General features: G+C 52.2%; 1 long non-coding RNA gene across 1 annotated transcript; it reads right to left on the bottom strand.

Annotated features, from left to right (window-relative positions):
• Positions 1 to 17,579: 17,579 nt before the first annotated feature.
• LOC147995411 (uncharacterized) lies at positions 17,580 to 23,285 on the bottom strand. Its single transcript, XR_015684929.1, has 4 exons — positions 22,896 to 23,285; positions 20,691 to 20,778; positions 19,636 to 19,705; positions 17,580 to 17,778 (listed from the first exon to the last, which is right to left on the bottom strand). It is a non-coding gene; the product is annotated as an uncharacterized LOC147995411 (long non-coding RNA).
• Between the last annotated feature and the right edge of the window lie 2,060 nt (positions 23,286 to 25,345).

A 25,345-nucleotide genomic window follows, 5' to 3' on the forward strand; every position in this document is an offset into this window, starting at 1 on the left:
TGAGACGAAACGGGCTTGTTAATTATTAACCAAACTGCAACCAACCTGAAGTCCTGACTTCAAACTGCTAAAAGTTACACACGCCAGAGAACTAAGGAGCCTGTGAAGTAAGAGGCTAAGGTAATATTTGCAAGCGCTGACCCGGGCTTGGTATTCTCAGTCTGCACAGTGCTTAGTATGAGACAGATTCAGTGACCTCGATCTCGAGGCTCAGTGCCTCAGTCTGCAGCATGCTTGCCAATGTCCTAAAGTGGATTAATACCTCTTAGAAAAATGGGAGAAAGACATCGTCTTAGTCAGGGTTTCTATGGCTTTGATGAAACGCCATGACCAAAAAGCAAACTGGGGAGGGAAAGGTTTATGTGGCTTACACATCCATGCTGTTCATCATTGAAGGAAATCAGGACAGGAACTCAAGGCAGGGTTTGGGAGGCAGGAGCTGATGCAGAGGCCATGGAGGGTGCTGCTTACTGCCTTGCTCAACCTGCTTTCTAATAGAACCCAGGACCACCAACCCAGGAATGGCTCCACCCACAGTGGGCTGGGCCCTCCCCCATTGATCACTAATTGAGAAAATGCCTTATATCTGGATCTCATAGAGGCATTTCCTCAACTGGAGAAAATAAAAACCCCATCAGAGAGGAAGGTCCTCCCTCTCTGATGGCTCTCGCTTGTGTCAAGTTGAGACAAACCCAGTCAGTTAAGAAATAAATCCATAATTCATTAAACAAGAAAGAACAACCCAGAAGCCTGTGAGAGTCACACCCTTTCACTAATTGCAGTGAAAGATCCTGGGCCTAAAACCAGACTCTGGCTCAGCAAAAGGGCTCATCCATGAAGGTGTCTGTGACCAAGCCTGACGACCTGGGTTTGATTCCTGAAACTCAGAGTGGGAAGGAAAAATTGACTCCTGTAAGTCGTCGTGACCTTCATATCGTCATGGTGATGGAGGATGCTGTGGGTTAGCATGCAGTCCCTGAGTGTGACCTGACCTGGGAAAAAGGAGAATTTGCCCATGTGACCATAGGAAGTTGAGGGGGAGGGGTTGGGGATTTAGCTCAGTGGTAGAGTACTGAGGCCCTGGGTTTGGTCCTCAGCTCCAGAAGGAAAAAAGAAAGTTGAGGGGGATGGATCCCGGGACCTACATCATGCTACATGGCACTCAGCCACTGGGGGATGGGCTAGGGTTTTCTTGTGGTAGTTTGTTGTTTGTTTCTTTGTTTTTAAAAACAAGGTCTTACATAGTCCAAGCAAGCCCTGAACAATTTTGATCCCCCTGCCTCCATTTCTCAAGTGCTGGGATGATGGACACCCTTGGGTCTTCCGATCTGTTTTCCCTAATTTTATTTTGAAACAGCATCTCGCCATTCAGGATGGTCCTGCATCAGCCTCCTTAGTGTGTCAAATTAAGGGCTTAAGATAGAGTCATCCGTGACTACACAGCTGGACCCTAAATTTGATGACAAGTGTCCTTTTATTGTTCGGTGGGTTTGTTTGTTTGTTTGTTTGTTTATTGAAGCATGACCTCTCTGTTTAGCTCTGGCTATCCTGAAACTTGCTATGTAGACCAGGGTAGCCTCAAACCCACAGAGATCTACTTGCCTCTGCCTCCCAAGTGCTGGGATTAAAGCATGCCCAGCACCAACTGTTACTATAAGAGATGCACAGGCTGAAGACAGACAGACAGACAGACAGACAGATGAGGAGGAGACAATGTGACTGCTAAGGCTGAGATAAAAATGGCCACAAGTCCGGAACCCCCAGCTGCTGAGAGATGCTGAAAATTTTAAAAAGGAGCATCCTCCTACCCCCACCCCCTCAGCCCCACACCCCCGATCTTCATGGGGATTCAGAACCCTGACCTCAGCTTGGGACTCTGCTCCCGTTGTCCTAAGTTACCCTGCTGTGGGCACTCATGGGGTGGCGCATCGTGGCAGGGGAATTGGCAGCCCAAGCTTGGACATGGGCCTTCTTTCCTTCTAGAACGTTCTGGATATGAATAACTGAGGATTTGTAAAAGATTTCTTGGCTTGAGTACTCACTTCTTGAAGGAAAGCCTAGCAGTCTACCTAGAAACAAAGGACAATTGGGAAGTCACTACTATATAAGAACAGAGACAAAGACAGTAATGATGGCAGGGTTGGTGGAGGGTCTGTGATGATCCCCTCACCCCCCAGGGATGGACCCTTTGTCCCTTCTCTCAGAATCCTGGCCATGGGAAGAGGTAGCCATGGGAACTCAGAGAGAAACCGGAGAGATCTCAGGGCAGCCACCTGCACAAGGTTCCGAAGCTGAGAGACAGGCAGCCCGATCCCAGGACGGGGGCTATGTCTTCTCCATCCTACAGGACAGTCTGGTGCAGCCACCAGACACCATTAAGCTGGTGACAGGTCCGACACAGGGGTGTGGCCACACGGCCCAAGGAGAAAGACAGAAATCGCGTGCATCGTATTTTTATAAAACTAAAAAAAGAAAAAAGAGCGTTGTACGTGCAGAGAAAGGGGGGCGCAAGGATTTACCGTACGTGTTAACAGGGAGGCCACTGCGGGATGCAGTTTGCTTTCTGGAGATTTGCTTTCTACTTTCTCCCGTAGGTTGCGTAATCCAAACAAAAACAGGGAGAGACAAAAACAGCCAGTGCCGGCCCAGGCCACACCCACCCCTGGGCGGGTCCTGGAGGTGCAGAGGGGACCTGGTTTCTGCAGGCCATTCCCTCCACTACTCTCCACTCGGGGCTCATCTGCCCCCATCGGTTTTCCCACCCTTCAGAGAAGTGCCTGAGGGAAAGGAAAGAACATCCCTGACCAATACCCAGAACCCCTCAGCTGGGGGAGGGGATGGGGCTGTTGCCAGCCCAGCCTGGAAAGAGAGGCAGAGCTGGGCTGGCTGGACAAGTGGAAGTTTGAGTGACAGGGCAAAGGGTGTGTCCAGGTCAGCCTGTTGGTGCCATCTGCCCTTCATGGTAATCTTGGTGGAAGAGCATCTATGGGGGCTGAGGTTGAGAGCGGCAAAAGGCAGATGCTAAGGCATTGGAGAGCTGTGTGAAGGGACATGGCTGCCAGAGGCTGGCTATGGCCTTCCACAGGGGCTGACCTCTGCCTGAAGTACAAGGGTGGCCCTGTCCTCCTTTATGAAGCAACTTAGCTCAAAGGGGGAAACTGAGGGTCGTGTGTGTGTGTGTGTGTGTGTGTGTGTGTGTGTGTGTGTGTGTGTTGGAGAGACAAGACCCTCCCCAACTGTGCCTCCTGCATTCTGGAATCTTCTACTGGGGCCTTTAGAGTGTCTGAAACTCATGTGGCCTGGGGCCAGTCCACTCTCATCACGATGGTCTAGGGAAGCCCAGCATAAGAGCCTGGGAAAGTGAGGGGGGAGGTGCATGTGGAAGGGAAAGTCAGGGCACCAAGCCTCCATATGGCCCCATGTCAGGCTCTGGCTATGCCCATCTTCACCCAAGCCATGTGGATGACACTGAGGGCATGGCTTTGCCACATTCCCAGTCTGGTGATCTTTGTGTTAAATGGTGGTCTGGGCCTAGGCACCATCCACTTTAACTTTGATTTGGGTGTTGGGCTCTTTACAGTGTTGGGAGGCAGGAGCTCTGGGGTCTGCGCTAACTGCCCCCACGCCCTCCCGTGTTGCTTCCTTCCCACATCCCGTGCTCTGGAAAAGCTTCCTCAGGATGCCCTCTGAACTCTATCACCCCAACTCGGCTGTTTCCTGCTTGATTTTCATTGGTGGATGAGCCCCAAGTTCTGGAGCAGGATGTCTCCTTCCTGCATCTGGCTGAAGGAAGCCAAGATCTGTATCTTCTCCAGTGGGCCATCCTTGGAGCCCCAGAAGTCTGGCTGACAGAGCTTCACCTCCAGTCATGAAGTTCCCCCAATATTTGCCCCAAAGGCTGGACTTGGTGAGGTAGCACTGGCTTCTGAGGGCAACAGCGTTTATGCTGAGTTTCTGGCTGTGGAATGGTGGGTGCTGTACGGGTGGCCCATGTCCTGAGGCAGAAAGCCTGGACTGCAGCCTTGTAAAATAGGTCAACAAAGGGAAGCTGAAAGAACAGGGCAGCAAGGTGGGGACCTCCCTAGCCCCAGGGCACTCTTCTTCAGGTTTGGGGGTTCCCCATCTTAGAGACGGTTCTTGCCAAGGCCATCTGCAGCGTAGCCTCTGTAGGGTCTTGAAAGAGGCTTGGTGGGGGGAAGAAGCTCTCTGCTCTGTGTCTGGGGTGCTGGGACCTGGTCAGGCTTTCCAGCTGAGTTTGCATGGCCACAGCTCAGGGCCTTACACTGGGCCTCTGCCTGTTTGGAAAGGATCTTGTCCAAAGCCATTAGGACCACAGAGCACAGGGATTTGTGTGTGCCTTCCTTCTCTTCCTTTTCCTCCCTCCTCCCCTCCCGCTTCCTGTCGAAGTCCTCCTCTCTGTCTTCCTCCCACCCCTCCTTCTCCCTGCCTGTCAGTTTCTCTCACTCCAGGCTGCCCACTTCACTTCCTGTTTCCCTGGGTTGCTCTGACGCTTCTCAAGCCTGTCTGTGCAGCTGGACACTTGCACTCACTCTCCCCTCAGCACCCCGCAGCTCCTGCTAGGCCAGAGGCAGGCAGCCAGCTCTCCCCAGCTTCCCTGAACCCACCTACTCCTCTCCCTTCCTAATCTTTTTTATTTTCTATTAAATCAATTTATTGAATTACTTTATAACTCGCTATCAGCCTTTCCTCTCCTCCCAGCACTCCCTCACGTAGGTCCAGCCCCATTAGACTTAGAAGAGTAAGCCCCCAATGGGTGTCAATCCCCAAACTCCCAACCCCCACCTTTCTAGATCTTGACTAGAACCTGGCTTGCCCTGAGCTGTATCTATCTTCTCAAGTCTTTGGTACCCCTCTCTTCCATCCCCAGCAGGAGCCCAAGGCCAGAACTGACAAAGCCTGGGTGGACAGGAAACCATATCTGTAGATGCTCCGGCCTTTGCTTAAGGAATTAAAACCTGATGTCAATCTACACATGATGTGCTGGGCCCTTTCTGGGTCCTGCCTCGAGGTCTTTGCACAGGTTCTGGTCTCTAGAGACCTCTATTTCTCACTGTGTGACTCTAGATAAATGGCATAACTTCTCTGAGCTTCCGTCTCCCTGACTGTAAAGTGGGTCATGACAGGAAGCTTGCAGGCCCGTAGAGCAGAGCACAAATCACACAGTTGGCACTGAGGGCAGAGCTGGGTCCCTCTCCTTACTCCCTCAGAAGCCTGTTCTTGTCCCACCTCTCCAGGCTGTGACCTTTACTCAGGACAGTTCCCTGTCCCAACCCCTACTCTAAGGACCAGCAGATGGAAATTGAATGGGACCAGGTCTGTAGACAGGGGAACGGGATCCAGATTCTGTGTCCTTCATAGCTGCCTGACTGTTTGTAAATGGCGGAGCCGCTCTGTGCCTGAACATCCTCTAGGATGGGGAAGAACACTGCCCGGCCTGCATCTTAGGGCTCTGAAGGGCATGGCAGACAGCTGCCATCCTTCTAAGCAGAAGAAAGCTTTGGTGGAAGAACTTGGAATTGGACAAGACAGCCAGCTCGCTGCTTGGACCCTGGCGGCTTAGCAACTGTGTGAGGGAGGATGGTAAGCCCACTCTCAGAACACGGACAGAGCAGCTCACAGGCGGCCCTGACCACAACTCCAAAAAATAGATACCTGAGGCCTTTGATGAAAGACCCCAGAGTGTAAGGGAAAGACATGCTAGCTCTCTCCCATAAACAAGCCCTGGCCACACAGGGTTGGTGTGACCCCCTTAGCTCTGCCTCAGGGCCCTCAGATTCCCTCATGGGAATGTGAGCCCCAGCTCCCAGAAGTCTCCACGGTAGTACTTCATGGAGGTCTCTGGTGCCTGGGACCCTCAGTCTATCGAGCCTGCACCCTGGCTGGGCGTACTTTTGATAATGCCTCCGTTTTGTGTTAACCATGGTTCTCTTGGTGATCCCCCAAAAAATCACCAAGCTACACTTGAATAGAATCATTTCTTCTGTCTGTTGGACTTTTGTTCATCTCCCCCCAAGAAAAGTTACACAGCAACAAAGACTGACAGAGGGCTGTGGAATTGGGGTACCCCAGCAGAGGCTGATAGAGGGCTGTGGAATTGGGGTACCCCAGCAGAGGCTGATAGAGGGCTGTGGAATTGGGAAGATTAAAAAAATCAACCATGGCAATGGAGAGAAAGCTGTCCCCCCATTAGGAACACATAATTATCAATGACTAAGTTCCCATTGGTACCAAGGACTGGAAGACACCAGAAGAAGGACAAGAGTTACTCAGGAAACTGGGCTTGGGAAAGGCAGTGTTTGATATTTACCAAAGAGTTAAGAAAGGCATTGACCCCTCCTGACTGGTGTGGGTTAGATGGGATGCCAAGACCTTGAGACACCTGGGAGGAGCATTCCCTAAGAGTCATCTCTGTTGAGTATAAATTCCAAAGAGAGAGAGATGAGTTACTTCCCCAAGGATTTTTTGTTTGATTGTTTGTTTTGGATCAGGAGGTCCCTAGAAGACCCCAAACTATACAGGCTGTTGTCACTGCTATTGGTTGAATGCCAGAATTAGGTGCAAAGCTTCTAAGGCCAAAGACACTAAACACTTAGGTTGCGGGACATGGAGACGTTGAGCTGGGACAGGATTGGAAGCACCCTTCCTACTGGCTGGCTTTTGTACTGCTGGGAGGTTCAGCAGGCTGGTGAGGGGAGCTGTTGCCAATGGACCTGCTCTGTTATGGCCCTTGCATGAAATTCTACCAACAGGCACAGCAAGATGTGCCTGCTTGTGCAATAGAGGTTCCAGTTAGGATGCAACCAATTACCCTCTGCTGGGATCTAAGGCTGCTCCACAGGAAGAACTGGTGTTTGGTACTTCAGATTGGGGCAAAGACTTATGGCCCCAGTTGGGAGGCCCCAGCAACTCTTTTATTAAATGGATGTGGTGACCTAGAAACATTTGCCTTCTAGGCATGTATGTTTCCACCCTGTGTCTTAGTCAGGGTTTCTATTCCTGCACAAACATCATGACCAAGAAGCAAGTCGGGGAGGAAAGGGTTTATTCAGCTTACACTTCCACAGTGATGCTCATCCCCAAAGGAAGTCAGGACTGGAACTCAAGCAGGTCAGGAAGCAGGAGCTGATGCAGAAGCCATGGAGGGATGTTACTTACCAGCTTGCTTCCCCTGGCTTGCTCGGCTTGCTCTCTTATAGAACCAGAGACCATCAGCCCAGGGACGGCAACCCCCACAATGGACTGGGCCCTCCCCTGCCCCTTGATCACTGGTTGAGAAATGTCTTAGAGCTGGGTATTAAGGAGGCATTTCCTCAAGGGAGGCTCCTTTCTCCAGCTTTTGTCATGTTGACACACAAAACCAGCCAGTACAATTGACCCCTTGTCAACCTGACACACAAACAAATCACTATTATGCCTAAACCCTTACTTTCTTATTCATCCCCAAGATGTAAATAACTTTAAAAGTCCCACATATTAAAATTTCAATTCCTTTAAAATATCCAATCTCTTTTAAAATTCAAAGTCTTTTTTTTTTCAATTTAAAGTCTCTTAACTGTGGGTTCCACTAAAATACTTTCTTCCTTCAAGAAGAAAAATACCAAGACACAGTCACAATCAAAAGCAAAATCAAACTCCAACTGTCCAATGACTGGGAAGTCTCAGAAAAGACTTCCCAGCAGAGTCTTCCCACAATCTTCTGGGCTCCACATCTCCACCTCTGCCCTCTGTAGCACACGCCTGGTCTTCTAGGCTCCAGCTGCCTGTATTCCACTGCTGCTGCAGTTCTCTGTGGTCATCTCATGGCACTGGCATCTCTAATACACTGCTGTCTTCTGCTGCAACTAGGCTTCACCAATAGCCTCTCACAGGCTCAACACCTTTACATGACCCCTTCAGTCCTGGGCCATCAACTGCAACTGAGGCTTCACCAATGGCCTTCCATGGCCTCTCACAGTACCGAGCCTCAGGTGCTCTCCATGACCTTCTCATGCCTTCAAAACTGGTACCACCTGGGTGACTCTTACACATTACCAACTCCAGCCACAGCACGAGATACAACCTTGGCTATATCTGGAACACAGCCTCTTTGTGCTCTGCTCTCAGAAAAGACTTCCCAGAAGAGTTCATCTCAACGATGCTGGTCTCTTCTTAACCGCCACTAATTTCTCAGCTCCAGCTGACCAGCATCAATCGTCCATCGACGCAAAGGTTTCGCTTTAGTAGTTCTGGTATCTTGTTAATCACAGCTGATTCTTCAGCCCCAGCTAACCAAAACCACAGAATCTCCACAATCAACACAGCATCAGCCCTGATAAGAGTCTTTAATCTGCCCTCTGAAATGTCACAAGCCAGGCCTCCATTGTTTGCACTGTTCTCAGCATTATCTTCCAAGCTCCTACAGAACATCCCACAGACCTCTGAACACCCAATGGCTCCTCTAACCCAAAGTTCTGAAGTCCTTCCACAGTCCTCCCAAAAGCATGGTCAGGCTGTCACAGGAATACCCCGCTCCCTGTACCAACTTCTGTCTTAGTTAGGGTTTTACTTCTGTGAACAGACACCATGACCAAGGCAACTCTTATAAGGAAGGACAACATTTAACTGGGGCTGGCTTACAGTCTCAGAGGTTCAGTCCATTATTATCAAGGAGGGAACATGGCAGTGTCCAGGCAGGCATGGTGCTGGAGGAGCTGAGAGTTCTACATTTTCATCTGAATGCTAGTGGAAGACTGACATCCAGGCAACTAGGATGAGGGTCTTAAATCCCACATCCACAGTGGCACACCTAGTTCAACAAGGCCACACCTCCCAATAGTGCCACTCTCTGGCCCTAGCATATACAAACCATATACTAATTCTGTTAGGGTCACAGAAGAAAACTTCTTTTTTATACTAGGTAGTGGTTACTAGAGGCAAAGTGTAGTACAGCCAGTAAAGTGTCTGAAAGTGAGTGACTGTTGCTGTGGCATCCAGACACAAGTGGAAGAATACCAGACATCTCTTTCACCCTACTCAGCGCTCAGGGAACAACCATCTCAGGAGAGAGATGGAAGGAAGGTCATAGCCAGAGGAAGGAGTGGCGTGATGTATAGCTATTTCTTTCCAACTGAAACATTTTCTCCCGGAGGGAGGGAGGAGGAGGAGGAGGAGGAGGGGAGGGTACACAAGTCTAGAGGAGCTAAAAACAAAAGGAGAGAAAATAAACCTAAAAGGACCATGAAGCTCCTTCGGGGGAGATGGCTCAGTGGTTAAGAGCACTGACTGTTCTTGCAGGGGGACCTGTGGTCAATTCCCAGCAACCACCCTGGGCAGCTCACAACCCCTTCTAACTCCTGGGGATTGGATGCTTTCTACTGGGCTCCCCAAGTTCTGCATTCATGTAGTGTGGATGTGTGCATAAATACAAGTTTTTTAATCAAAAAAGGGGAAAGTAAATAGTAGAAGCAATCAAAAAAGAAGCTGAGAAAGTTACTAAGGTTCATGAGGCCCCTCTTAAAGGCCAACAAGAGTGAACAAGTTTTGGGGGAAGGGCACGCTTGTGAGTGGAGCGGCCTGCAAGTTGTGCAGAGATGTAGCTTTCCTGAGCCACCTACAATCCCTTGACTTCAATCCCTTGTGCCGGGTCGGAATTCTTCCTGTTGCAGTCACCCTAGAGTCATCCATGGGTCAATAAATAACCCCTCACCTACTGTGTGAGTCTGGTTCCTGTTGGTGAGCTAGAAACCATTGGGAGCAAAAGCACTTGGGAAGGAAAGGGTTTCCTCCATCTTACAACTCACAGTCCATCACTGAGGTGCCAAGGAAGGAGCTGAGGCAGAGAACATGAAGGTGCTGGTTCCCCTGACCCCCAGTCCTGGCTTGCTCAACTTGCTTTCTTACACAGCGCGAGTAAGATTCCTTCCTCTGTGGGGTTCAAGGGATTGGAGTCAGGGTGTCAGCTTTGTACAGAAAACATTTTCCTCCCACTGAACCATCTTGCTAGCCCCCCCAAAGCATTTTTTTTGGTTCTTTTTTTCGGAGCTGGGGACCGAACCCAGGGCCTTGCGCTTCCTAGGCAAGCGCTCTACCACTGAGCTAAATCCCCAGCCCCCCCCCAAAGCATTTTTTAAATGCCACCCCCCCACCTTTCACCTAAAACTTCTCCTCTATTACTGCCCTGTCCTTCATCTTCTTCTTTAAGCTCCAGGCCAACTCACTTGTTCCAGACTCTGTAGCCTGGCCAAGGTGAAACAAACTAGACAAAACCTGTAGCCTGGACAAAGGAAGTTCCCTCTTCTTGCGCTACACAGAATAGCCACACCCCCACCCCCTCCCCACCGCCTGGTGATGTCTGGAATCTGTTTGAAGTCTTGCTTACAAGAGATAGGAAATCTAATCTAGGAAGGAAGTACAGGCAACTGTCAAAGAACAACTCCGGGGTAGGAGTGGGCTTCCGGCAGAGTCTGATCCAGATGCTCATCACTTTGAAGCACGGGCTGGACTTCTCTTCCATTCCTTCCACTCTACCCTCCTCACAGTGTTGGCTAGGTGTGCCCACTTGGGGCCGCAATGACTGCTGGGTCCTAGCTCTCCCCTTCTTCACCACCCTGGAGGCTGGAGCAGCTTTGGAGCCCTGAAGGTAGGCAAGCGCACCTCCTCAGAGTTGGTTGGACATCTATGCAAGAGACTCTGAGGAGTCGTCCAGCCAGAGGCTACTGTGTATCCTTTTCCTCCAAGACTGAAACATTCCATCTTGCTGGGAAGGGTCTTAAGCAGGTGGTCAACTCAGAATGGCTTCAGGAAGTCCCGGACTCTACTCAGGTTCTTGTAGCTGCTAAGATGTAGCAAGTCAAGCAGCTGAGAGTTCTCAGACAAGACAAGACACGACACAAAGAAGTCTCTAGACCAGACCAGCTGCCTGGAAGAAGCAGACACTAGCTGGCCTTCCTGGAAGGGGTTTAGCCCAACTGAGTCACCTAGAAAGACACTCCTCATGCCTATAGGCCATGTAGTTGCTCCAGATTCCCAGCTTTGTGAGCTGTCACCCATTCTGGAGTGGGCCTTGGTGAGGCAGCTGTCTTTGAGTTACTTTTGTGTCTGTAAGTAACCCCTCACCCATATTCTTCAACTAAACTCATTGGTGCACCAAGTTGGACTTGGGAGTGTCCATGCCTTGATCAATGTTGGGGGCTTCCTCTTTGGGGTGAGTTGAAATGTAAATTGTGTCTCCCCGGGTTTGGGGGGAGGAGCTTTGCCACAAACAGGGGCAGAAACCGAGCCAAGTAGAAAGAAGGCCTGGAGGAAGGATTCAGGCCTCAAAGTATCCCTGTGACTCTGAGGACTAAGGCCAATGAGAATGTGATGAGGTCACAGCAGTGAGCTGTGGGAATTGGGGGCGGGGGGACTGTATGCACAGGGCACAGGATTTGTGTATGCTGGCTGCTGAATGGGCACATTCTCAGAGTCCTAAGAGCCCTGGGACCAAAGTGTCTCCATTCCAAGTCAAGGCCAGGTGACCCTACTGGGAGCTGGGTGATATGTCTCCCTACACAGCCCCCAAGTGTCTAAGGAAGGGAGGTGTTCCAGACAAGGCAAGGCCTTGTCTTCCCATTTCATCTGGGCTGTGTCTGGCTACCCCACCATCCTTCTTCCTCTGGCAGGAAAGCCATTAAGCTGCAGACCCCCCAAGCACCGGCTAGAGCCTCAGCACTAAGTGCATTTGCACCCATTAGCAAGAAGCCCAGCCGGCTAGCTGGGGCTAATGCACAGCCCACCCTCACCCCACTCCTTGGGGACCGCTGGCCAAAGCCCCACCCGTGTGCTCTAAGAAGGGAACCTGGGGCCTCCGGGACCCACGTGGACAGTCTGGGCTGCAAGTCAGTCAGTTTGCCTGTACTCTTAAGATCTGCATTCCACGTGGGAGATGCCACCTATTAGTCACGAACATGAGGGCATCAGAGGGGACAGCTGTGACTGCCTGGGTGGCTGGAAGAAACTCTAGAAGCCCAGAGCCTTGTGTTATCATAGAGGAAAGCAGGCAGCACACATACGTGTGGGTGGAGGGCAGAGACTGGCACTCGTGTGCTCCAAGTCACTCTCCAGATGGGTCTCTCAATGTGCTTGGAGCTTGGCTAGACTGGCAGCTGGCCAGTGAACCCCAGAAAGCTTCCACAGCAGCTTTCTATGTGGGGGTCAGGGGCTAAACTGTCTCCCAAACTCTGTCATCTTTTTGAAAATGGTGTTTTAAAAAAAAAAAAAAAAAAGCCAGTCACCTCCACCTGAGCCTCGGGTTTTATGTAAAAAAAAAAAAAAAAAAAAAAAAGACTCTCGGTGAGGCAGAGGTGCAGAGTGTCCTCTACTCGGCTTGATGGAGGAGTCTGGTGACTCACATATTCGAAACTCCAGAATCTTCTGCAGCTACCGCTCAGCTACCCAGAGTCTGTGGAGAGGGGGCTGTGAAAGCCACATCGTGTCCCACCCTCACCTCATTAGCCCTAAAAGAGATCAGTAAGTTCTTGGAGGGACGGCATTAGCTCAGAATGGGTAAGAATGTCAAGACCTAAAGATGCAGATGGTGAGGCACACCTTTAATCTTAACCCTTAAGAGGCAGAGGCAGAGGGATCTGTGAGTTTGAGGCCAGCCTGGACTACATAGTGGGTTCCTAAATAGCCATGGCTACATAGTTAGACCCCGCCTCAAAACAAGAATGAGAAGAAACAAAATAAAGACTGTTGGGGCTGGAGAGACTGCTCGATGTGTAAGTGCTTGTTGCCTAAGCAAGAGGCCAGACTTCAAACCCCAGCACCCATGGGAAAGGCCCTCAGGAATAATTGAAGAAGACACCAAGCACTGAACCCAGACCTGCACATGAATGCACTGTGCGCACGCTTGTGCTCAACCACAGAAGCGCACGCACACGCGCGCGCGCGCGCGCACGCACACACACACAGATCAGTTTACAATAAAATCTTAGAAACAAAAACTGCTGTGTGGTGGAGCACGCCTTTACTCCCAGCACTCGGGAGGCAGAGGCAGGCAGATCTCTGAGTTCCAGGCCAGCCTGGTCTACAGAGCGAGTTCCAGGACAGCCAGCGCTACACAGAGAAAGCCTTGAGAAAACAAACAAACAAAAAAATGAAAAACACAGAAATAAAAATTATGTGCTCGGGATCACTCAATAGAGGGGGAGGAGCAGGCTCTGATCTCAGGGTGGCCACCAGGGATAGAGAGGGGCAGGCAATCAGGCCACATGGACTGCTCTGCTGCTGTCTTACTGACTATGCATCCTTGGCTGAAGTGGGGCTGGGGAATGAGTCCTTTTCTTTAATGATTCTAGGGCCGCTTCGACACTTCCACTGTCTGGCTCTTAGGGTCTCATGAAGCCCTCCCAGCAGTGAGACCTCTCTGGACCAAATGCTGTACTCTGATAATGCTCCCCAGAGTGCTCCCCACTGCAACTGCCTTAGGTAGCAGGAGGGCACCAGCCTGGTGGAGGGCTCTATCTGCTATGGGTGCAGAGGTTCCCATTTCCTGTGGCTCCTGCAGCCCAGCCAGCCCATCAACCTATCTCTTGTTCCTCTGCTTCTCTGCCACACTGCCCAGGCTGTGGCTCCTCCCCCTTCAGAGCCTCTCCTACCCTCACATGGTCCAACATGGAGCCCGTACAGCTTCCAACTGCAGGCGTGCCATCCCTCACAGCCTACCTCTCTGTCTGCCCTCTCAGCTTATGTAACCGAGTCAGAAAGGTTGGAGCCTTCTAGAACCTTCCATACGCTCCCAGAAGTAGACCTATGTCTACCACACACACAGCTCTGAGGACTGAGAGTTATATCGGTTGGAGTCAAAGTTTCTCTATACAGCTCGGCCTGACCTAAAACCAGTGACAACCCTCCGGCCTCAGCCTGCCCTGTGCTGGGATCATGGGTCTGCTTCACCAGGTTCCCTCCTCCCCATTCGCACTGTTCACACCCTCCCAGGAGGGTTTAGCTACCTTTACTTTTGCCATGGTTCCCACCAGTGACCCAGCAGCAGCAGGACCCAGATTTTCACTTCGTTTGCATCTCCTTGAGATGGCTGTCAGGGGACCAGAGGGGACCCCAGCTGTCCTGCCAGGCCAAGGGGAGCACGACTTTTTCTATGGAGTCTACCCCAGAGTTCAGGCCTCCCTCCAAGTCCGGGACCCCTGGCTACCTGGGGCTCTCACTCATCTTGCACCCCTCCATCATGGGGCCATTCTGCCCCTCCCCACAGAAAGCGTGACCTCTGCTGACAGCTGACACAGTCTCCTGCCCTCACCCTCCATGTCATCGCACTGCTTGCAAACCCATGTGTCTGTGCTGCACATCCCTGCCCTGGACTCTGGCTGCCACTAATGGAGGAATCTGTAGCTTTCTCTGCATGGTTAAAATGGAACCCACCTGGGAAGGGTGGGGCCTAGGAATCTGCATCCTCAGAGCAAGGGACTAGGCCCCAGAGGCCACAAATGCAGGGTGGGCCTGCTCAGACTTTAGCTCTCTCTCTGCTTCCTGAGCTACTGGACTGAGCTTCTGTCTCTCAGCTTGTCTCTTTCCTGTCCTAGCTACTGGCTGAGGTTTAGACCTTCAGGGAAGGTTCTTTACGTCTATGACGCAGGGTCTATTCCCTCTGCCTGCAACAAGCCTTTTCTTGTTTGATCTCTAGGACAGAACTCTTGTTCACCCCTCAAAACCCACCAACATGGGTGCAATGGTGGCATCCCCTTTAATCCCAGCACTCTGGCGGCAGAGGCAGGTGGATCTCCTGTGAGTTTGAGGTCATCCTGATTTTCATAGTCAGCTCCAGGACAGCCAAGGTGAGACTTTTTCAAAAACAAAACAAAACATACATGCACACACACACACACACACACACACACACACACACACACACACACAATACAACAAAACCCAAATAAAACAAAACACCCCACCCCCAAGCTCACTCCTGCCTTGCTGAAATGGTTTCTTCTGCTCTCTTAGAGGCAGTTCAGCATCAGAGGCAGGAGGAAACTTGGCTCTAGCCCAGGACCTCCTTTTAACAAGGTCTACAACCTTTCCACTGTGGGCACAGTGGGAACTGACCTTGCCTTCTTTGTGGGGCTGCCTTGGGGTCGAAATAAGACAGTTCGAGTGAAGGGCTCTATGGCTGCCTGCTGGACTGACCACTCCACCTCAGAACCCTGGGATCCAGGGTGGGGTTTCTCCGGGGAAGACCAGCTTGGGGGTGGGCTCAGCCACTGTGCCTTGCTCCTGGAAACAGTCCCCGTGTGTAATCATCACTGACTGTGCCAGAGGGAAAGGACTACCATCTGGTGTGAGAGAGGACATCAATGTCTACTCTGGGAGCAAGCTGGTGGGCCCCGATGCTGTTCTCCCAGGGACTGCTCGGTTCTGAAGAGAGTAGGGTGCTGCAAGGCAGGAGGCTGGGGCCTCAGCTGCACACACATCCCAGGCAGGATCTCTTGATGTCTGAGCTGCTCGGGAGAGGCGGAGACAGCAGAGCCTGGGAGATGGTCTCCATGGCAACCACTGCCACTCATTCCCCATCTCCTATGTAAATTAGTTACAATGTTATTAGTGTACAGAATTTCAGCAGGCCACATTCTGCCTTGGAAAGGAAATGGCTGGGGGGACAGAGACAAGTGTCAAGGGCTTTCTAGTCCCCCGAGAACTGCAGCTCTGTGATGCGTCTGTACAGAGTGATGGTCACATGTCCTCATCTGTCTTCCAGCCAGCTCCCAGGGTTGGGGTCAGCACATCCCTGGAGAGGAAGCAGAGTCTATTTCCTCATCACTGGCCTCTTGCAGCAGCCTGGGAGCCCCCCACCCTGCACAGCTGAGGTTGTTAGCTGACCCACTAGTGCCGGGGTCACTGTGGGCAAAATTGCTTGCTTTCTCCTTTGATCTCACTGCAGATCAAAGGGTCAAAGTTCACAGGGCACTAGTGCACACCGCAGACAGGTGAGGGCTCACAGGCTTTGGGCTTCTAGAGAGACCCCAGGTCCCTGCTACATGCATGGGGCCATTCCTGTGACAGCACATCTAACCTTGCCGCTGCAGGCAGATGTATGTGGTAGTGGCACCAAAGTCGTGGCTTCGAGGTTCCCAAGGCTTTCAGTCATACCTACAACACACGTGACACATTTTTCCCCCAAGGAGAGAAGAAAGGCACTGATTTGTCCTTTTCCTGAGGCTGTTGTTAAAATTAGTTGCACCTCCTATGGCTCACGCCACTGTGTGGCCCTGATTCTTCCCTGCAGAGCTTGCTCTGGAGAACTCAGGACCCCAGCAAGATGCCTGCCAACAGCTACACCAGTGCCTGGCAAGGGGCGGTTTGGCATGGCACCCCATGACTGCATCTAGGTCAGGATAAGCCTTACAGGTGTGGTCCCCAGGCCAAAACAGGGAAGAGGCTGTCTGACTGCGGGAACTGCTCAATAAAGCTTGGATGTTAGCACAGACTCCTGGAGGAGGGGGCAGGAGAAGAGAGTGGGGAATGGATGGGAGGGGGAGGGGAGACTGTTGGCTGGTTGATGGAGAGAGAGAAGGATAAATGAAGGAGAAGGGAGAGAGTGGTGGGGAAGATAGAGGAGAGGTGGGAGTGGGTGAAGGAGGGGTGGGAGTGGTGGGAAGGAGGGGTGGGAGTGGTGGAGAGGAGGGATGGGAGTGGTGGAGAGGAGGGATGGGAGTAGTGGGGAGGAGGGGTGAGAATGGTGGGGAGGAGGGGTGGGAGTGGTGGGAAGAGGGATGGGAGTGGTGGGGAGGAGGGGTGGGAGTGGTGGGAAGAGGGATGGGAGTGATGGGGAGGAGGGACGGGAGTAGTGGGGAGGAGGGGTGAGAGTGGTGGGGAGGAGGGGTGGGAATAGTGGGGAGGAGGGTGAGAATGATAGGGAGGAGGGGTGGGGCTGGTGGGTAGGAGGGGTGGGAGTGGTGGGGAGGAGGGGTGAGAGTGGTGGGGAGGAGGGGTGGGAATAGTGGAGAGGAGGGTGAGAATGATAAGGAGGAGGGGTGGGGCTGGTGGGTAGGAGGGGTGGGAGTGGTAGGAAGAGGGATAGGAGTGGTGGGGAGGAGGGGTGGGAAGAGTGGGGAGGAGGGGTGGAACTGGTGGGGAGGAGGGATGGGAATAGTGGGCGGGAGGGGTGAGAGTGGTAGGGAGGAGGGGTGGAACTGGTGAGGAAGAAGGGTGGGAGTGGTGGGAAGAGGGATGGGAGTGGTAGGGAGGAGGTGTGGGAGTGGTGGGGAGGAGGTGTGGGAGTGGTGGGGAGGAGGTGTGGGAGTGATGGGGAAGAGGGGTGGCAGTTGGGAGAGGAGAGGGAGAGAATGGTGACTTGATGGGTGGAACTGTAGACAGAAGGTTAGGTAAAGGACTGGGTGGAAAGATGGAGGGAGGGTGGCAGAGTGGACGGAGTAATGGGTAGAAGTGACTGGAAGACTGTTTGTCACTATGACTAGGCTTGTGTGCAGTAGGTACAGAGCTCTGACTCTAGCTTTGCATTAAACCCTTGCACTTTGCCAAAGCACCAGATGCCGCTGAGCCTCAGCTCTCTTGTATGAGGAATGGCTAACAGATAATGGCTGTTTAATACCCGGCCAGCCTGTGCACACAGTAAGGGCTTAATATGTTTACTCTTAGGAGGACACATGGAGGGTGTCTCTGGGTCTTCTCTTAGGTTCTGAGTCAGCTGGGCAGGATGGAACAGGTTGGCAGTTTTCATCTGGGGCACTGGCTAGAGCCCCAGGCGGGCAGCTTTTGATGGCAGACCTGGAGAAAGAGAGTGGTCAGGGAAGACCAAGCCTTGGGGGGCTGGAGTCCAGTGAGAAGAGGATGAAAATCCTTATGTGTGTCTGGCCCTGACAACTGCACAGGACACACAGTGAGGGCAAAGATCCAGAAAAGTGGAGGCTGAGGCAGGAGCTTTTCAGCTCCGCAGACCTGCCTCCAGCTCACGCTGGACCGGGCTTTCCCACGCAAAGGCTGGTTTCCAACTGTGCTTCCCACCTCCAGTCCTGGGGTGAGGATGGGGAGCACTGCTGGGGAGCAGGCTGGGTCTCCGACCATCTGGGAGAGCACACAGAAGGTGCTGGCCTATGCCCTCAGGGTCTCACGTCCATGTGTGCTTCCGACCACCAGCCTGTGACCTGATGGTGGCTGAGTCCCAGAGTCAAATGGTTGAAGGCTCCACGGTGTTATGGTAAAAAGCTGGACCCTTCCGGTGCTCAGTCCCCACTCTATGAAGGAAGGGAAGGAGCTCCCTCGGTTCATTTTCAGTCTAGGGTCATCTGTGAGGGAGGCCAGACCACCTGCAGCTCTCCTAGAATGGACAGGAAGGCCACACAGACATGGAGGTTCCGTGTCCCTAGCCCTCCAGCTGCCATGTTCTGTAGCCCGAAGGCCTAGCCTCCTGACAAACAGGGGAGGATGTGCCCGCCCACCCTGTTCCGTGGTGTGTCTTACTAATTACGCCACACACCGGAAAACTTAATTAAATCGATGCTTGGTGTGTAATTTCCACTAGTTTGGAAGTCAGGGGAAATCAAACAAACATCCACATGGCCCTGGCAGCCCACAGCACCCCACTGAACACCAGAGGCCTGGCTCAGGACCTGTCCTGAGGGGCTGTGGTGAGGCCTTTGTTCTCATGATCTCGGCAACTGTTACACATGTGCACAAATATCCACCCCCAACCCCACATCCGTACACATACCCACACACATCTACTCCCATGCATATACACACAAATCCACTCACACATATACACACACTTACATACATACATCACATACACTCATATTCCTACACCCACATATATACCCAGCATACACAGCATATACCTCACATAATACACATGTACTCAGCACGCACACATTCATATATACCACATGCATACACATATACTCACATACATACTACACACAACATAAACACACCAAGCACTCCACAGAAACACACAAATGTGTTAGTAAGAAGGTGTTGGGAGGGCTGGAGAGATGGCTCAGCTATTAAAGGCTAGGCTCACAACCAAAAATATAAGAAGGTGTTGGGAGAAACTGGGGCCTTGGAGACGATGTGGGACACTAGGACGCTGGCTCTGTTCTCAGTCCCCCCAGGGCTCCTTTCTCCACTCCCATTGGATCCAGTCACTGGCTTCGTGTGTAAAGTTACCTCTCAATGATGGTATGTGTCTGGGAAGGACACATAGAGAAAAGCAGGAGAGTGGAGGAACCCAGTCGGTTCAATGGTCCCCCAATACCTCTCTGTGGCCTAAGTGAGTAAAAAACAAGGCATCCAGGTGACAGGTACAGGGAGGGTAAGGTGTAGGCAGAGCAGTTATAGTGAATGACCTTTCACACTGATGGGTGACCTTTCACACTATGCTGTGAAGTCAGTGGCCAAGACCCTGACAACCTTGCCCAAAGGATTTGCCAAGAGGTTTATCTGCCATAGGTGATACCTCAGGAAGGTCCCCGCTGTAGAGAGGCTAAGGACAGACAGAGAAGACGGACAGTACCAGGGCATGTGGGGCAGCTCTAACAGGCAGCGTAAGATCAGCGGCTAAGCATACCCCAGCAAGGGGACACCCAGATGGTGTGACAGTTTAGCTCTCACCTGCCCACTTACCCACAATGCCACCTCTGTCTGCCGGCCATAGAAGGTTCCAGGTAACCACTGAGGGCTTGGAATGGAAACTCTGGGGGAAGGAAACACAGGTTGTCTGTAGAGAAGTTCCATAGTTTGACCAGAGTCACATGAGCTGTAAGGCTCGGCTGCCTCAGTTGCGCAGAGACCACTCTCTACCACTTTGATGCACAACACTGCAGGCTAGGTGTGTCTGAGCCCATCTGCCTCTTCTGGAAGGGGGAGGAGGTCACCAGCCACCCCTGAGCCAATGGGAGGGGTTCTTCCACATACCCGGGTGCTACCTCTTGCCCAGCCTGGCTGACACCCTTCCCAGTCACTTGCCCAGCCTGGGGACAGCTGGCTGCAGGCTTGGAATCCTACTTGACAATTGGAGACTCTGCTGTAACTCAGTCCTGGGTCCCCTCTGAAGAACACGCTTCTGGGGCCTGCCTGCTCACTATTCGGGTTTCAGGTATGCCTCCTTGGTGAAGCATCCCCGGCCCTGTCCATCACCCTGATGAGACCTCATGGACCAGGAACCTTCCTGTGAGTTCCTCTTTTGTCCAGAACCCCAGCAGGCCCAGAAAGGCTCAGAGGGTATCATTCTATGACTTGAATCTATTAAGGAGGACAGTTTGACTCCCTGTCACATATCAAGGACTAGCCAGGGACTCAGTATAGCTCCATGGAACCCAGGTTCACCAGGTTCTGCCAGGTTCACCCTTAGGTGAGTGTGAGTGACACCCTCAATGTGTCTGGCTACCTACTCATCCTGGAACCCCTGCCTTGCTAGCTCTCCAACATCTGGGGGCATCCGATGACTAATCCTCAGAATATTTGTGCCCCAGAAATCCCCTCCTCACGCCTGTCTTTCTTTCAGCCCTCTTTACTCCCCATCCTCACCCCTCACCTCTGTCTCCCTCTCCCTCCCTCCCTTCTGCCCCTCCCCGCCCTCTCCTCCAAGCTCTGGGCCCTGCCCTTCATCTGGCTCCAGCTCTCTCTGAGATTTCTCCTCTGGTCCTTCCTCTTCTCCAGCTCTCTCCTCTCCGCCTCACCCTGTCCCGGGGAGGGGCTGGCGGGCCGTGATTTGCGGTTCCCAGGGCGGTCGTCTCCGAGGCTGCACATCTGGATCCTTAGGACGCTCTGGAAATCAAGAGGCTGCCTGAGCGGGCGAAGCGCCCCCTCCCCCTTCCCCTCCTTCCCACCCCAAGCCGGTATTTTTAGCTCTGCAGAGCATCAGTGTGCAGGGCCGGTGAAGCCTGGATGAGGTTTTATCTGTTGTGACAGCCCCAAGGGCAGTGGCAGAAAGGCTTTTTGCTTCTTGAGTTGGGGTGCTTCTCTCTCAGCGGAGCCTCAGAGGCAGGGCCAGTCTCTGCTAGAGGAGCCAGCTGCCTCTGTCCAGGCCCACTGGACCCCATCTCCTCCTCTGTCCTGGCTTGGCCTTTGTCCCTGGAAGGCTCCTGGCTGGAACTGCCTACCATACTGGTTCCCTAGTCCCTCTCCCTCCTTTTGTCCTGGCTTTCCTTTCCAGGATTCCGCCCTCTGTCCAAGTCTCCCTTCTCCAAGCTTCTTTGCCTGCTCTCTTGATGTTTAATGAGTATGGGGCTTCTCTTCAGTCCGTCCATCCTGCTCCCCTGTCTCCTTTTGCCTTTGGCAGCCTCCGGGGGACACAGAACAAGGTAGTAAGAAAGGCCCCCGGCATTTCCAGAGTTAGGACTGTCCAGCCTGGTCCCCGTGGGTCTCTAAGCTGTCTCTGAAACAGAGCCTCCTGACCAGGGCAGTCAATAACCCTCAGATGTCTCCTCCGGCCCTCCCCATACAGCCTCCACCCGTGTCTCCTCCGTGTGGACACACCTCGACTGTGCTGAGCACTTCACAGCTTACCTACCTGTCTGTTCATGTCAGAGCCAGTGTTAGTGCTACAGAACAACACTTGTCACTCTGCATGACAGAGCAAATACGTGGTGGCTCTGAGGGACAACGTGGCTGTCCTCACCCAGCACACCTGGAAGGGCCCCAGGCTACAGGTTCTCATACCACACACACATACACACACACACACACACCACACAATGCACACTGCACACTCCTATACTATACACATGCATATGCACATCTATGTACATATACTACACATATAAAACCCCCACACCTACATCTCCCATACTACAGCCCCTACACTACACACACCTACACTGCACACACCTACACAACACATCTATGTACACATACTTATGTACACACACAACATACACACTCACAACACACACTCACATACCACACACAACACACACACATACCATACACAACACACACAACACACACATTCTTTCTCACACACACACACCATACATAACACACATACATTCTCTCTCTCATACATACACACACATACACACATATTCTCTCTCTCTCTCTCTCACACACACACAACACACACCCCAACCATACACAACACACATACAACACACACATTCTCTCTCACACACACACACACGCACATGCACACACACGCACACGCACACACACGCACACGCACACACACGCACACGCACACACACACACGCACACACACACCAGGTACCCGACCCATCTCAGGATCTTTGAACCCATTGTTCCTGTCCTGGACTTTTCTTCCCCACCCTCCCCAGAACCCTCCCTTTTCTCACTTTACCGAGTTAGCCATGTAAAAGTATCTTTTATTCACCTGGTATAATTGTCATCTGGAGGCTCACTGCCTCCATGTGCTAACCTAGGCCTAGTCCTGGAAGCTTCTAGCCTCTGTTCAATCCAATCCAGGCCTAGAATGTTTTCGGCCTCTGAGACTGACTGCTGAGTAAGCTCACCCTTTCCTGTTCTCTCTGAACTCTGGATGGCTGGTCAACTCAGCTGTTCTTGCTCAAACTCCTCCCAAAGCTGACTGATTCAATCTGGCTTCTCTTGGCTTCTCTTGAATTGCTCTGCTTGACCTCAAACTATCTCTGGCAATCCATTCTAATTTTCTGGCTCCTTGTTCTCTGGGTTGTTCTGTCTTCACGTGTGTCTAGCTTGTTTTCTCTCTACAACCTGTCTTTCCAAAACAGTCCAGTAAAAACTGCCTCCTCCTTCTCTTGGCACTGACCCTCGGGCAGCTTCCTTTTCCTCTCTCTTCTTATGAGAGTTGGCCATATCCTACTCTTTCCCTGAATCGCCACTGTTTCTGCCACTCAATTAGACATCACTCTCAAACATGGCTGCTTCCTTCTACAAACTAACTTTACCTTCATTGTTTGGGATTAAAGGTGCTGAGCCACAATTAAACCACAGTTAAAAACAGGATTTTTTCCCAGTAAGTATCACAGTCTTGGGGTTCACAGTGTGATCAAATATCCTGTAATACGTCCCCCTTCCAAATGTCAGGTCCTCAGCTCTCTGGGCAGGGCCCTCAGCAATGTCCACTCCGGCTGTTTCCCATCCGTGTGTCTCCCTGGACCACAGCACTGGTCTGCATCTCCAGGTCGCCAGTCTATTCTCCCATAGACCGTAAGCCTCAAAGACACCACAACTTTGCCTCCTGGCGCGCAGAGGAGTTTCTGGCAAGAGTCCGTGCTCATAAATATGGATGGGACACGGGAAACAGTGAACGCTATCACCACTGTTAGCTCCGGGGCGGAAGCTGGAGGATGGCGGAGGTGACGGCAGGACCTAATGCAATTGTATTTAACAAGCAAAAAAAAAAAAACAACTGCAGACTAACCTGGCCTGTCTTCTGCCAAAGACCAAAGACCAGGAGCTTCTGCTGCTATGGTTACCAGGCACAGCTGGGCCAAAGAAAGGCAAGGCCAGCCAGGCACAGGGGATGTGGTAATGTGGCCCATTCAAAAGCAAAGCTGTCTTCACCTTGTCTCCACTGAGCCCAGTTGTAAAGTAGGAGGGATGTAAGGTCAATAAAACGGTCCATTTTCCCTGTGCACTTCTGGAGGGCCAGGCTGGGCTCCACTAGACTCAGAGATTTGCAGATCGCCAGTCTCTACCCTCAGGGTAGCTGCTGGCAGCTGGGAGGAGCCAAGGACGGACTGTGGTGTGTAAAAACAGCAAGGGCTCACGCGTGAGCATGACCAACCGGAGCGGGTAGGTAGGAGGGAGGAATGGGAACATGGCCACGTTCCTGCCCTCTTTGCTCTCCTCACCCCTTGGCGCCCTGCCACTGGGTCTGACCAGCTCCAACCTCTGGTCCATGTGTAACCCTAGACTCTCAGCACCCTGCAGCCCAGACGACAGGTTTCAACCTGAGGCCAGGAGAGCAGAAGGCTGCCTGAAGCTTTGCAGTTGGCGAGTGAGCTTTGAGAAGATATGGTCCCCAACCCTTACCCTCCAGCACAGTCCTGCTGACCTCCAGAGAGCTGTGGGCATTGACCACTGCATATCACATAGCATTTGTAGGAATTTGGGGTCCACAGCCAACACCATCTGCAAATTTCTATGGCTCTCATCCCCAGCACCTCAAAGATCCCACTATCACGGAACTGGCAAGAATGGCAGCCCCTAGAGAGGGTCCAGTTCTGATGCTGGCCCTTCAGGAGGCCCTGTTTGGAAATAAGTCTTTTCAAGGTGATTAAGTTAAAATGAGTCACCCTGGTAGGTTCCAACAAAGACCACTGGCTTCATGCAATCAGGGGTATCTGACACAGGGGTGGACATTTCCAAAGGAGGAACAGGCAGCCCAGTGTAGATGGAGGACACCACTGAGTGTTAGAGCAAGGAGCAAGGCCTGGGACTATCCTGCTGGGGCCTCCATTTCATTATGGTCTCCAGAACCAGCTCTAGAAACTCATACAACCACATGAGCATGACCATCACCATCGCAAACATCATCTTCAACATCACCAGCACAACACCCATCGCCACCTGCACACCAGCTCCACACCGCCACCACCACATCATCTATACAACCAGGAGAGGCTTACCATCTCCACTACCACCACCACCATCACCATCACTGCAGCCACCACCACTACACCACCATCACCATCATCACCACCATCACCACCACCACCACCACCACCACCATCACCACCACCATCTCCACCACCATCACCACCACCACCACCATCACCACATGACCATCACCACACGGTCATCACCCCAACCTCACACCCCCACCAATCATCTCTGGATTTGTGTTACTCTTGGTGGATTTATCGGCACCGATCCCTCCCAGCTCTGGAGGCTGGCCATGGGCAGTAGGTGCCAGGAGCACTGTGCTCCAGGCTTTGGAGAGGGGTTTCTTTGCCTCCACTCTGTGCTCTGTGGCTTGTGGCTCTGTACCACTTTTCTCTGCCTGAGTCTGAATTTCCTCTTGCTCTCCCGGCTTGTTTGTGTGTGTGCACGTCACAGCGCTTGTGTACGTGGGCAGAAGTCAGATGACAGTCTGTGAGGGTCATCTCTTCCTTTTGGCCATGTGGGTGCCAGGTGAGGCAAGGCTTGCCAGTCTTGGCGGCAAGCTACCTCACCTGCTGAGTCATCTCACACTTATTTTAAATGTCCCTGTTTTATTTTATGTGTGAGTGTTTTCCCTGCATGTCTGTGTAGCATCACATTCGTGCTTGGTGCCCAGAGAGGTCAGAAGAGGGCATCAGACTCCAGCAGCTGGCATTAACAGATGGTTGTGAATCTCCAAGCAGGGGCTGAGAATCAAGTCCTGGTGCTGTGCAGGAACAGGCAGTGCTCT

Source organism: Rattus norvegicus, chromosome 3, assembly GCF_021556685.1.
Source record: "Rattus norvegicus strain SHRSP/BbbUtx chromosome 3, alternate assembly SHRSP_T2T, whole genome shotgun sequence".
Taxonomy (NCBI): domain Eukaryota; kingdom Metazoa; phylum Chordata; class Mammalia; order Rodentia; family Muridae; genus Rattus; species Rattus norvegicus.